We start from the raw sequence: 8,029 nt of genomic DNA, 5'->3' as shown, positions 1-8,029 counted from the left end.
CAATAATTACAGTTATTTAAATTGTATTAAAATAAATGCAGAAAAAACTGAATTCTTGATTTCAGGTAAAGCACAAATACAAACCAATACGATAACGATATCTAGTAATAAAATAAATCTTCAGAATAATCTTAGACATCTGGGATTCACATGGGATACTAAACATTCAACTTTTGCTTCACTCAATAATACAAATGTTGATGAAAAAATTTCAAACTTTAGAGCTGTTGTTCAAACTCTTATTCAATCTGGAATCCGGTTTGCCCACCCAAGTTCTATTTCTTATATATATAAATTATTGGCAGTCCCTACCATAACTTATGGTATGGAGATATGTGAAAATAATTCTGATTTGATGAAAAAGCTAGATGTAATTGGAAGGAGTGCACTAAAATCGCTTTTAAATGTTTCAAAACACAGTAAGAACTATACAAATTCGCCATTTAAAATCCAGGAAATTTCAAAAAGTATTCAACAAAATAAATTAAACTTGTTTCTTCGTCTTCTTAATAATAAAACAACTTCAGACATTATCTTTTCACAACTGAAACGCCCCTTGTTTAAACATTCGTTTGTAGGCGATATTCAGGACCTATGCCGTTTTCGGATGCTAAATTTTCAAAACTTAATTCAAAATAAAAAGAAGATAAAAATAGCACTTTCTAAAAGTGAAATTCCCTCCGAAGTTGAACAAACTTTGAAACATGCAATAGAGTGCTGGAATGCGAAAGAGCAAAGAGGAATTTTTAAACAAATTCTGGAAGAAAAAATTCTTAAGTGAAAATCACGAGAAATAACTTTCTTATTTTTCTTTTTTACCTTGTAAATTACATTGGGTGTTAAATAAATGAAATAATAATAATAATAAACTAAAGCTGTGTGTGTATTGTTAACAAACAATTTTATACATAATTTGCCTTGGCTATTCCGTTCATAAATTAGACAAAATTGTCTAACTTACTTAACGAAGTGCACCAACGAGAAGGTAAGCCATAGGACTTTGCACTCCATCCGTGAGCTGTCATGTTGCCTAAGGTTAGCCCTCCATTTCTGGATTCTTTCCTTTACTTGATAGGCAGTTCATGTAAAAGTAATAGTAAATTAGCCTAAGGTTAGCCCTCCATTTCTGGATTCTTTCCTTTACTTGATAGGCAGTTAATGTAAAAGTAATAGTACTTTTGCATAAGCTTTTTTTTTTTTTTTTAATAATAAAAATGTGCAGTTAAGCTGCAAATAAACAACAACAAATAAACAAAATTGGTACAGATAAACATATCAGATATGATTCATACTGTTTGTAAAGATAAAAACCACTGAACTCAAATGCAGTAAAAACAAACTATTGGAACATAACAATAAAAGAAATAAGATTAATATATACTGTAACATAATTCTAAATTTACATTAAATAAAATTACCTCGCAACCCTAGCTACAAAGAATAAGATCACCTTTTTCAAAATCAATCAATAAAGGAAATGACCATACTTCATCAGGTTCGTTATCATACTTAACAAGGTATGTAGTTCTTCTACCGTTTAATTGATCAATTTGAACCACTTGCGCACGTTCCCAAGATACTTTAAGAGCATCTTCTTTTCTAACATGATGTTGTATAGAAAAACCTACAAAATCAGATGGATTTTTAATAAATTTTGATAAGGAGTGCTTTTTTTGTTGCTCTATTAGTTTGTTTAGTCTTGCATCCTGAATTTTTTCCATTAATTCTTTTTTTTTGTTTTCAACAGCTGCATCACGTATTGTACGAGGCTTTAAATTATTACTTATATCATTACTTAAAGATTGTTTGTTTGGTGTTAAATTTGCTTGAATAACAATAAGAAGATTTTGATATAATTCTTCTGAAGACAAGTTTATTCTTTTGCTTCCTTCTACTTTTGTTTTACAAAAATGTTTTTTGTCACATTCAACACATAAGATTATGCGATAAAAATTAAGTTGAGCAAGGAGTACTTTTGATTTCAATGGCTCTTCTATATTAGAAACTGTTTTCTCTGCTTCCTCTAATGATATCCATGCCCTTACATTTAAATTTATCAAATCATTACAAGCTGCAACCTTTTTATGTTGTAGTTTAATTTCTTCTCGATTTTTTTTTTCTTGCTTTGCTAGAAGGTGCATAGCTTTATCTTTTTTAAGAGCTTCTTTTCTTTCATCATATTTGCTTTTCATTAATGTTACTTTAGTTCTTGAATATTCAAGCAATTGTTTTCTTTCTTCATCTGATTTACTATTAAGCCATTCTAATGTTTGGTTCTGAGACCACATTGTCAAAGCCTGGATAGTTTGAACATTTGCATTGGGTTTTGTGCGAACCATTACATCCAAAATGGCAAAGTCGCTTTCTGATGCTTTATTAGTGACAGGGACATAGAAGCAGCTTCAGAAACAGAATTAGATGGATTCCAATATTTACCACCTGGTAATTGATCAGCACACTGACGTTCCAAAATAACAGGAATTGAGTGGAAAATAATTTCAAGTGATTGAACAGTTAAAGAATCAAACTCATCATTTTGAGTGTATTCAAACAGCTTGGTGTAAACCACATCTTGATGAAGAAGATTGGTATCCTCAAAAATTTTTCCATTAGCAAACAATAAAGAAGATGCATCAATACAAAGAGATGAAAGTCTAACTTTCAAGCGAAGTAGGTAGGGGTTTAAAAATAATATACTATCATTATTAGGGTTAGGCCAAGTATTAAGAAATTCTGTTATAGAATCCTTATGATAGTATAGGGCAGCTGCATTGTAATACAAAATATTAAATCGATTTCCAATAAATGGAACAAAATAAGATTTATCGTTACGAGAGGAAAGAAAAGAATTAAACCATGATGCAACACCAGCTTCCTCACTACCCCTTGAATGAAATGCCTTACATGTAGTACGAACTAACCGTACAGCACCACATTCTTTACCACTAAAAGCAAAAACAGTTTCAAAATCATTTTGAAGCAGAATTTTTTCAAAAGAATTTAAAACTTTATCAGTTTCAGAAGCAAAATTAGCAAGCAAATGAAGTTTACAGAAAAAATTACTCATGTCCTTCATATTGTCTTTGACGTTTGAGGAAAGAAAATCCCAGTTACTAATTGCAATAGGCAAAAGTTTTTCCCTTAATGTTTTTAACTGTGAGTTAAAAAGAGGATTAACCGAAGAAAGATCAGACATTGTTGATTTTATTGATGTTATTAGTTTAGCAAAATTAATTTCTTTTTCAGTAGCTGAGTTGCTAACAACGTCACAAATGTCATCTACTATATTAGTAAAGTTTTGCAAAACAGTTGCTGCATCTTTGCCAACCACTTCTGACAGACCAAAAGATAAAGTTTTCCCACTAGTTGTAGTAATTTGAAAGTTTTGATAATGCTTATGGTATTTCTGAGTACCATCACCATGCAAACAATTGCCTATATTAGAGTTTTTATTTATCAAATTATTTTCAAGCGTTGCTTCCGCAACTTGAAATTGACCTAAAATTGAAGCTTCCTGCATTAACCTACATTTTACAGCGGCTGATGGCAGTCTAGATATGTTCTTTTTGGCTAGTTTGTTTAAAACTACTTTTATGACTTCGTTGACACTATTCATACTCACGTTCATTGAAAGAAGTTTCATTATTGTTTCTCGAATGTCATCACTGTATCTGCCATCTTCAAATGTTATTACTTCGTCATCATCCAGCAAAGAAACCAATTTTTGAAGTTCTAGATTCTCCTCTTTTAAAATGTTTGTCTTACTATATAACGAAACAACTTCCTTCTCTAAACTTATAACATCTTTCATATTGTTGTCATTAATATAGTTGGTTTTATTTTGCAAAATAACTTTTAAATTACTCACTTTTTTTTGCAGCTTTATTCTTTCGTTTTTTAATTCAGAAATGTTTATGTCTGAGTTTTCAAGAATTGAATTAATATCTGTTATTTTATTTTTTAATTGCAATATTATTTTTTTTTCTTCATTTTTTAACGAATTTATTTTATTCTTTTTTATTTCCAGCTGAGTATAACGATATTTTATTTTTTTATTCAAATTTCTAACATTAGATGATTCTTTTTTTGAGTTTAATAGCTCTAATTTGTTTTCGATATTATTAAGCTTTTCTTCTTTTTCGCAATAACACTTTTTAATAAAGTTTAATTCAGCTTCTATTAGAGAGTTTTTTGAAATAAGTATTTTTAGATTGTTTGACATATCTTCGAAATCTTTTAGATGTGTAAAATAATCCATTTGTAAATCCATCATAGATTCCATTTTCCTTTTAAAAATTTTATTTTCTTTTTTAAGCATTTTGTTTTCGCTTATCAGTATTGTTTCTTTAAGAATTTCGGATGCATTCACTGTATTATCAGAAAAATTTGCCACAGGTGGAAAAAAGGCTTTACCTAATAACAATGCTAATTTTTTATTTTTTCGTTGTTTCTTTAATTTTCTGATGGTGTCAACTAATCTATTTATCTTTTTGGCTAAAGCTTTCTTTCAGCAGAACAGTTCAACTTTAAAATCCACACAATATCTAAAATATATTGCATCATAAGATGAATCTTTTAAAGCCAAATACCAATCATAAAAACTTTCATTTAGCATTTTATCTAAATAAATAAAGATTTTCCAGTCATCAATTCGAAAAAATGTATAAACATATAAATATATTATTTTAAGTCTTTTACTTATTATATATATATATATATATATATATATATATATATATATATATATATATATATATATATATATATATATATATATATATATATATATATATATATATATATGTGTACATATATATATATATATATATATATATATATATATATATATATATATATATATATATATATATATGTATATATAAATATATATATATATATATATATATATATATATATATATATATATATATATATATATATATATATATATATATATATATAACTTAAAAACTAAGTAAATTGTATAAAAAGAAAATTGTAAGTTACAAATAAGACTTACTGATAAACTGCTGTGATTCAATTACCAAATGGTTAGCAAAAACCACATTAACAACACAAAACAAACTCACTTTAGAATACCTTTAGTAAAAATTTATAATAAAATCTCAGCTATATAAAATATTGAATTCAACGTGTGCAAAAATCTTTAGTCAAGTAAAAGAAGAAACGGCAAACTTACCAAAAATATTTAAAGACGGGGGAAATTACAATAATCTTTACTTTGAAAACAAAAAACCCACCCTATAAGACTACAAAAAAAAAAAAAAAAACTTATTCACTTAATAAATAAATAGTTGCAGAATTCGTTTTTACGTGGGGACGAAAGAATTATTTTAACTTACTTGTATTTTAACAAAACTGAAAGATTTAAAACTGAATAACTTCATCAATTCTAAACCAAAACGTCGTCCCCAAACAAATTATTGTAGTACAACCTTTTCTAAAAAAAATAACATCTACATGTACGTATATACTATTTATTTTCATGGGTGGGTTTTTATTCTTCAACACCAACATAAAATCATTTCTGGCGTTTTTTGGACGAAGTTTTTCAAAAATATATTAACGATTTTTTTCCGCGATAAAATGTCACGTGACAAAACTCCCTATTTTAAATGAAAACAACAACAATAAAAATTTATATTACTATGTTTTCAGTTTTGGAAGGTCGTACATAAAAAACTAAATTAAAACGGAAAACGACAGCAAATTAACTTCCTAGCACAGTTAACTTCCTATAGGAAGTTAAATGTGCTTTTTCTTTTAATGTTAGTGTTATTGATTAGTAGATTAGGCAATTTGATGGGCATATTTTTTGATTTATTCACTAAAAACAAAATAAATTTGGTTTTATCCACATTTAGAGTGAGTTTATTATCATTAAAAAAAAAATTGTTCGAACTTCGCAACAAAAAAATATTCTTAAATGAGTTTAAGAATATTTTCTTGTTGTTGTATTAATAATACTATATCTTTTTTGTACTACGCAAACATTTCCTTGAACCTTTTTCGAATTTCGTTAATGGTTACCAAATTTAATAATTGATAGCAACTTGTATTTTATACTTTTAAATTTATATTATTAGAAAAAAAAAAAAAAACTTCTTTGATCAAAAAAAAACACGTCGGTTCGCTGCAAATGTAAATGTGGAAATTATTTTAAAAGTATATTTATACTAACACGGCCGACGACACGGGTTTCGAAGTGAAAGGGGGAGGGGGAGAGCACAATTGTAAATTAAAAAAAAATCCCCTAAATTTTCTTTAAAAATAAAAAGGTCCGTTAGGTAAAAAAGTGGGGGCACGTGCCCTCCAGCCGCCCAGTGTCATTGGCCCTGAATAAGAATACAAAAGTGGAGAATACAATGTAGAATATAGAGTAGAAGTATCAAAAGAGCAAAGTAAGAATATATAAGTTCTTGTTTCAAAAAAAAATTACTTTAAATTTTAAGCGAATATAAAATCTTGAAATATAAAGTAAATTTTTCTATACTTAATAAGTAAAAATTGCTTAAGTTCTTATTTTACGAAATTATTAACTTAAAGTAAGTAAAAAATGTTTTAGGTAAGAATCGGACTTTTTACTTTTAAGTAAAAATTTGCTTAAGTTTTTATTTTAAGTATATTTTTACTTGAAACAAGAACTTTTATATTTATACTAAGTATAAATTTGCTTTAATTCTAAATTTAAGTAACTATTTTCTTAAAACAAGTAAATAATGTTTTAGGTAAGAATTTGAATTTTACTGTGCGTACGTGCGCTAGTTTGGTTACCGTGAACAATACTTGGAGCCGGGCTCCTTTTAACTTACTTGTTAAAGTATCTAATCATATTTTTGAATTTAGTTCAACTATATAATGAGTTCACTAATACAGGTATATTCGTAAAACTCTAAAGACGAAAAAAAAATTAAATGCTGTAAAAATTCTCTAAAGAATGTTTTCACTATATTTCTTATTTTTTTATAGTTACAAAAAATGCAAAATCACAATCAACAATGTCTAATAGAAGGGGTGTGCGATTAAACAATGAAAACAGCGTATACCCATTGAAGGCTGCCGAGTTTCAAAGAAAAGCGATGTTATTTTTTTTTCTGTTTTAATATAACATAAGTATTTTACGTAATAAAATTTCGTAAAATATATACGTAATAAAATTTCAATTGAATATCGTAATAAATGTCGTAATAAAATGTGTAACTCGTTAATAAGATTGTTGAGCAACAAACAAAAGTAGAGTAGTATCATTAATCAAAAACGTTTCTCAAGTTTTAAAAATTTCTTTTTTTGTTATAAACTTGAATGAACTTAACGAATTTACCGTACCTTTTTAAATCCTTTTTGAAAGGTATTCCATACTTTAGAACCTCGATATGAAATGTTATATTCTGAATATTTATTTATTATCCGAGGCAGTTTATATTTGTTTAACATATTTGCTCTACAATTATAGTTTTCATTTTTATTTAATTCAAACTTGTTAATAAAGCCAATAGGAGAGATTATAATTGTAACGATACATGAAAATTAAATGCTGATAGACATTTATTTCAAACACATTCATTATTTTCATATCTTTCATTAAGGGTTTAGCGTGTTCACGCCTATCCTTATAGTAAATGATTCTGAGAGCATATTTTTGTAAACTATACAGCTTTTTAAGCTTTGATGTCTGAGTACTTGCCCATGAAAGGTTCGCAAAGCATATGAAGCTATGAATTAGCCCAAAGTAGACTAATTTACTAGACTAGGATTTATCAAAAACAGTGGTTTTGAAAAAACAGCTGTTACTGTTTTTCAATTTCAAAAAAAATTGTTAACAGCTGTTTTTAATGTTTTTTAAAATTTTATAAGAAATTAAAATAATGACACAAGTTAAGGAGCAAAAAACGTCAATGTCCTTATATTTGTCAATGTCGTTTACAAAAATAAATTTAGAAGCTTTACTTGAAGAAGACTACATAAATAAAGCTATTAAAAAACGCAATTTTTGATTTTTATTAAAGGA

Source organism: Hydra vulgaris, chromosome 13, assembly GCF_038396675.1.
Source record: "Hydra vulgaris chromosome 13, alternate assembly HydraT2T_AEP".
In the NCBI taxonomy this organism is placed as follows: Eukaryota; Metazoa; Cnidaria; class Hydrozoa; order Anthoathecata; family Hydridae; genus Hydra; species Hydra vulgaris.
Note: the sequence above shows the minus strand (reverse complement) of the source record.